Source organism: Rhinopithecus roxellana, chromosome 2 (assembly GCF_007565055.1).
Source record: "Rhinopithecus roxellana isolate Shanxi Qingling chromosome 2, ASM756505v1, whole genome shotgun sequence".
Taxonomy (NCBI): Eukaryota; Metazoa; Chordata; class Mammalia; order Primates; family Cercopithecidae; genus Rhinopithecus; species Rhinopithecus roxellana.
The window spans coordinates 84,090,039-84,097,237 of NC_044550.1; positions in this window are offsets into that span (position 1 = coordinate 84,090,039).

The following is a 7,199-nucleotide window of genomic DNA, read 5'->3' on the forward strand; positions in this document are numbered from 1 at the left end:
GTGTGTCTAGAAGTAACTAGCTGGGGAAGGAGAGGAAAGTGAGGGAGGTGAGGGAGAGGAGGGGGTTCCAGGCACCCTAAGTCATGCCCTGCCAACCTGGGCTTCATGGATCAATATCGACCTACACCCAAGAACCCAGAACAGCATCTGCCAGGGAAACACTCCTTTAATGGATATGGATGGTTCAAGCATTTCCTTGGGAACACAAGTAAGATTCTAACATCCTCCATGGTATCACGAGGCTTTATGCGATGAAATAGGGGATTATGAGTCAATATTATTTAGTCTCATAAAGAGAAAGGGACCCACAGGATTGGTGGTCCGGTAATCTTTGCTATTGCATTCATGTTTTAAATACCAACCAATACAAGAACCTAAGAATGCAAAATTGAGCTATACTATGCATTCGCAAATCAGATACAAACTTATTTACCCTCAACCTGAACTAACAGTTAAAAGAAATGTATTAAATCTCTACAACTCTTTTCTTCTTTTTCTTGTTTCATTTTTTTTTTTATCGTCATCCGTGATGTAGGTAAAAACAGAAGGTATTTAAAGTGGGCAAATATTCTGTGAATTTTCTTAGTCTAATCATCTTTAAAAATGTAAAAAGTAGTTAACTATGACAGTGTGGTGGAGACAGCAAGAATTAGCCCAAGACTGGATGATTTCCACAGAGAACTTGCAAGCTGGGATACATATATAACCACTTTCTGAGATGCTTACTCTAGTGGTTCAGATACTCTGACCTCAGTTAGGCAGAACAGGCTGCATACCATCGTAGCAAGTTTGTAAACAAAAATATCTAAATGGCTTGGAAAGGAAATAACACTAACCATCTGAAACTGCTACTGATAGAAAGCAAGTGTAGAAGTTGAAGATCATATGAGTCACTTTAATAACCATCTTAATAATAACTTTGTCCAAAGCTGCTACTTGCAACTCTTAAAATGATTAATAATTATTGTTATTCTCTGTGATGCAATCACCCACAGGATTATACACATGGTGAACCATGAAGAGAAAAGGTTTTAGAGTAAGGTCCTCAACCATATTGGCAAGCTTTCAATAAATTACCTATGGTGTGTGAGGCACTCTCTAAGGATATAGTGGCGAACAAGACCCAGAAGTCGAGTAGAATACTACTACTAAAGACTCCAATTGTATTTTGTTGCTGAGAAAAATGGGGTCCAGTGGACTTGTAGCCATTAAAAGTAGCCATTTGTATACACTTCACAAAATTATATTAATACCTGTATGACAATATCTCTCCAATATCTCTATGTTAGGAATCTATGATTCATTTACATTTTCTTACGGTACTAATATTTTATATGATTCTGTAGAATATTGCTTTAATAGAACTACAGGTTGGGTTGAGAGCAAGATGACTTAGTTGCATGATTACAGGGCCATCATTCACATAGCATTAATACGAATACTATCTGCTAGAGTTGGGTAGCAAGTGGACCCTGTAGGAAAAGAAAAGAGAGCAGAGAAAGTACAAAAGGAGTTACTAAAGAAACATCCTTCTAAGCAAATTTTCACTTATAAGATGTTTTATCAATGAGGGGTGTTAGGAGACAAAAAAGTATATTTTTAAAATGAGAATGATTGAGCTATTGATTTGAAAAGCAAAAGTCCACAATGAGAGAGAGAAAGTTTATAAGCACAGGAAAGACACTAGAGCTGCCTAGTTGTGACTCTAGGTTCCTTAATCAATTAGAATAAGAAAAGCTCCTCTTATTCCTAATGTTCTCCACCAAAGACCCAGCAGAAGACAAAGCCTTAACCAAAGGACATTCACCAGAATTACCACCAAAATGGGCAGGAACTGAAGAGAGAAAAGATAGGAGAGGAGTATCAGAGGGAGAAGGAAGGCATCCAAACTAAAATATATTGACTTGTTTTAGGTTCTGAAAAATATAAACAGTAAGAGACTTAATACAATGATGGAGGAAAGCCAAAGTGAACAAGTCCTCTGAGGGAAGCAATAGAAAGAAGTCCATCCCACACACAGCACATTCTATCATGTCTCTCTGCAGCAAAAGAAGTGTCTGCTTGACCTGCCTAATGTGCTACTTAACAACAATGCTGCCATCAACAGCCACCTTTGCTATCAGCAGCTGCAGAGGGATGCTTAATGACTATGTGCTACTGTACTCTACTAAACACGGCATATAGATGACTTTCCTTCATCCTTCAAGCACCCTTATGAACAACATCCTATTATTATCTCTGTTTTCACAAAAGAAGAAACCAAGTCTTAGAAAGTTGGAGTAACATTTACAACTTTTTGTTGGCTGTTTAGAGTTGTAAGATTCTTCACCAACTTATAGATTAAAATTATAGATTAAATTATAGATTACAATTAACCTCCATCCTGCCTCATTGAAGTTGATGGAATTCTGCACTCCTCCACCTGCATAGTGATACTAGCATACAAGCTTTTACAAAACAATGCATTTTCTTATCTGTTTCATTGATCATGATCTTATAATCAACATATTGCAACATAGCCCCCATGTTGATGATCCAGACAATTGCACCACCAACGATCAAGTTTCATTTTTAATAAAACTTCACTAATATCCCCAGTAACAATAAAACTTCTAGGTTAACAATAAGACAATATTTCAGTTGACTTTAGGGGGCCATCATTTGAATATACCCACCTAATTATGTAGTCAAATTATTTGCCCTTGAGTGACTCTAAGAAATTCCTTACTTTGTGTAGAACACTTACAATTAGAAATAGATTTCTATGCAGATTACATTCCCTATTTGGTGCCTCATTCAATTACTGGATAATAAATATGATTTTCTAGGCATACTATGCATCATAACAGTTGAAGCATACATAAAGCAATGTAATGTGTTACCATACATATATAAAAACAACTTACATAATAGCCAAAAACACTATGAACAAGATTTATTGAAGTTGTAGGAACAGACTAAATGCTCAGAAAGTTGTTTCTTGCCAGATTTGTAAGGCATTTGAAGTATCAGAGAAAATCAGCTATATTAAAGTTTTAAACACTTCTTTAAGTGGTTAATGAATTTAATTTATAAATGAGGTTGTTTGGAAACATGGAATCAAATTTACAAACATCATATGAAGTCATTGTTAGTGGGCAGGATGCTTCCTAAAGCTCTTGTATAGGACATTTCAGTTGGATTAATGTTTTTTATTGACTTATAGGATTAACAAATTTATTCATTTCTTTATTCCAGGATTACATATTAGTCCCCTAACCAAGAAGAACAGAATGATCATATTAGTCTATAACCACCAATGCTAACATTTCAGCTTATCAATAGAGATTCTTCATTCTATTTCCAAGGGTGATTCTTCTTAGGCTACAGTTAATTGAGGTAAACCTACTTTTATAGTAATGGGATTGTAATCAGTCCAATATTAATTTTTCACAATATTTAATTCACACTTGAATTACATGTGAGTCTGGTAATAGACCAAATTATGTGCAATGATACATGAGTTCTTTATTTTTTTCACAATGTTTAATTCACACTTGAATTACATGTGAGTTTGGTAATAGACCAAATTATGTGCAATGATACATGAGTTCTTAATTTTTTTCACAATGTTTAATTCACATCTGAATTACATGTGAGTTTAGTAATAGACCAAATTATGTGCAATGGTACATGAGTTCTTAGACTATAACGTTTTGAATGCATCAATTTAAATCTAACTTCACTTTATCTCATTTTATCCCAATATAAAAGTTTTTCATGTTTTCCTTTATTCTATCCTACCAGTTTCTCTCCTATGTAATGTATAATATTTTCTTATTAACATTAATATACTATCATATATTGTCATACCAAATTGTTATTTAAATTCATATTTAAAGCTTTAGTAACTTCGATTTTAAAAATAAACTTCAATCTTATCCAAGTATATTATAAAATAATACCTACTGGTGGGGAATTTTACTAACATCACCACTTTCTAATTCAGAAAAAATTAGAGACCAAGTTTGAAAGGTCTTTACATAAATACAATTATTTCCCTCAAAGTAGAAATATAAAATAATGCAACCCAATTAATATCAAGTTAAATATACTATATAAAATTTAAATTTTAAATTATTAGAGAAATATATTAAATTTAATTATTTTATGTATTTCTTGATAGAAATAGAAATGATCTATATTTTGATCAAATTTTTTATCTAATGTCATAAATACATCAAAGAATTTAAGAGTAACAATGCCTATAGATTTATTTTGTCAAGATTCTGAAATTGGCTATTTAGAAAAACAACAGCATATTTGTATTACAAGAGACTTCTTCAAGCATCATATGTATGTATTATAAGTACAAATCTTTTATTATCAGTTCAGATAGCGGTATAACAAGGCATTTTTAAAATAAAGACAAAAATTAAACATCAGAAAATTATAGACATCGAAAATATTAGCTTTTTTTGCTCTAGGGCAAAGCCAGAATTTTTTCTTAGATTAAAATATAACATTCTTGATCCTTATGCATTCTTTTGAAAATACTTGTCCATCACTAAGCAAACACATTTTTTAAAAATTTACTAGTCACGTGTACATATACACACTTAATGTGTCCAGAGATATTTTTCTTTATTGCACACAAGGAAATCTCCAAACTAAAATTTTTAAACTTTCCATGTTTATAAAATGCATTTTAAAATCTTAACTTTGAACTAACATATTTGATATATAAGTCCCAAAAGTTGAGTTTATAAACTTCATAGAAAAAATACCACCATCAAAATTGAAGTTTTTAAAAAATTGATATTTAAACACAGGGGCAATTAAGCATGTTATTTACTTCTTAGTGAGCCGGTTAGAATTATTTTTATTATAAAATTATTTCAATAACTTTGAAATGACACTGTTATTGATTTGTAGTTTAGTTTGCTGGTTGGAACTGCCCTTGGGATAGAGAAAAATGATCACTTGTTAGTAATTAGTAGGCATACTCATACACATTCATATATGTCAATTCTTTCTTGAGGGAACAAACATTTATGTTTTCTAACAAATTCATATATACATTTAAATGCTTTTATTTTCTTGTTTAGAAGGTACCTACCACACACAGATGATATTTAAGACTCTGATCTCTTTCATCACAAGGTTTTCCTTTGGTGATCTCATCTGCTTGGTCAAATCACAGAGTTGAATTCTAGAGCTTTAAAGTTTATGTCGTACTCTTGTCACAAGGTACTAGTTTAAAAGAAACAAAAATGCTATTTACAGTTAAAGCGATGTATATTCGGATCCATATTATAGCAAGATTGGGTAGATATTTACTAATCTTATGATCCTTTTCTCCAAAAAGAAAGGAAAAATAAAACTCCCAGTGTTTTCTGCAGTTGGGTTAATTACAGGTACCTGGGTTCTGGCCAGTGGTATGTAGAAGGAAGCGATATACTATTTTCATGCCTATTTCATAAAATTAAATGCATGGTTATCCATAAAGGCAACAATGGAGACTATGCAATGAAAATGGCAGCACAGCAAGATGAAGGAGAGCAACTTCAACTACATTGGACAGGGAAGTAAACCTTAATTTACTAAGCCACTGAGAGTCCCAAGCTTGTTTATCACTGCACCACAACTTAACCCAACCTGACTAATATACTGGCAGTGGATACTGTATCATGAAACTTTTAAGATGTGTCAGAGCATCAGGCAGCAAAGAAGCTAATATCACAGGCTGGAAATATGGTGATCTAAGTTGCAGTGAGAAACAGGTTGTAAAACTATTATCAATGATAACTTAATAGACAAGACTACAGCCTACTGCATCAGAGGCTCTAGAGGAAGAAAATGGAAAGATGTCATATCCATAGTGTATCTTGGCTAATATAGGCTGCATTTGGCAAGGCATTACATAAAAAAGATATGCTCAGGAAAGATTTGGTTAGTTTGGAACACTAAATTATCTCAGGAGTCACGTTTCATTGAAATAGCAGTATTTCTGAATTTTCACAGGGCTATCATATCTTTAACATTAAGCAGAATGACAGTCTAACTAAAGTCCAATAGTCAAACATATTTCAGGCCCTCTGTCTTTGAGCCAAGCCTATACATTTTAAGTGGTGGAGGGACAGAGAGGGGCGTGGGGAATGAGAAAGGAATTAACGTGGCTGTTACACCAGGATTTCTGAAAATCTTTTTTGAATGAGTGGGTTAGAGACTATTTATACTCCAGCTAACAATGCAGTTTGGTTTTTTAAATAGTGTTATCACCTCTCCTAAATTTTAAAGAAATACTTTTGAAAAATTAATGAATTTTCCTATCTATAAGGTCATTATCTAACAACTTTCTTCTTAAGACAGAAAGTACATAAATCTAAACACAGTATTCAAATTCAGTTGACAGACCAACTATAGATCTTGGGTGGAGGGATTGGAGAGTGTGATCTGGTACTAATTTCAGTGAACTGAATTTAATTTTCTAGTTTGGGAGGGAATGCATGAGAGTCATTGTTTAACATATTCCAGTTAGGACTAAAAAATCTCCATAAAAGAAGCCTTATGGGGAATTTATGAGCTTTTTTGTATGCCAAGTTCTAAAAAGAGTGAGCTTGGACTTGGTGACCATAGAGTAGAGTTTACTTCTTGTCCAAGGAACAGTTTTGGTCACCATCTGGACCACATGAAAAGTATCGAGAACCTGGTTGGGGCAGAGCCAAACAAATCATGTAGGTACCATCTGGCAATGCTAGAATCCAGGAAAAGGGTGGAATGCCATGGACCAGTCCTCAAGAGACTACCAAGCTAGAGAAACACTTAGTGAGTTAATAGGGGAGGAGAACTACTGAAATAAGAATCAGGAGTTTTGGGCTGTGAAATGAACTCTTCCACCTACCAGATATGTGACTTTGGAAGCAAGTCACTCCCCCATTTTGGACCTCAGTCTCCTAGTCTATAGAATGACAGAGTTGGACTTAATTAGGGACTACCAACTCAAATACCTAAAGGATCCAGCAGGTAGTTTACTGGGGAGACCCAGCAGCATAAGGATTGCCGTTAAGTGAAGAATGCATGCCCTTCCAAAGGGTCATGTCCTATTCATCTCCAGCTAATTAAATGGTATGTGCCTAGTATGGGCCCAGAAGTGCCAAATTTCCAACTTTTTCAGGAGAAGCTAGAGTTAAAGATTTATATGTAACATCTTCCCATTT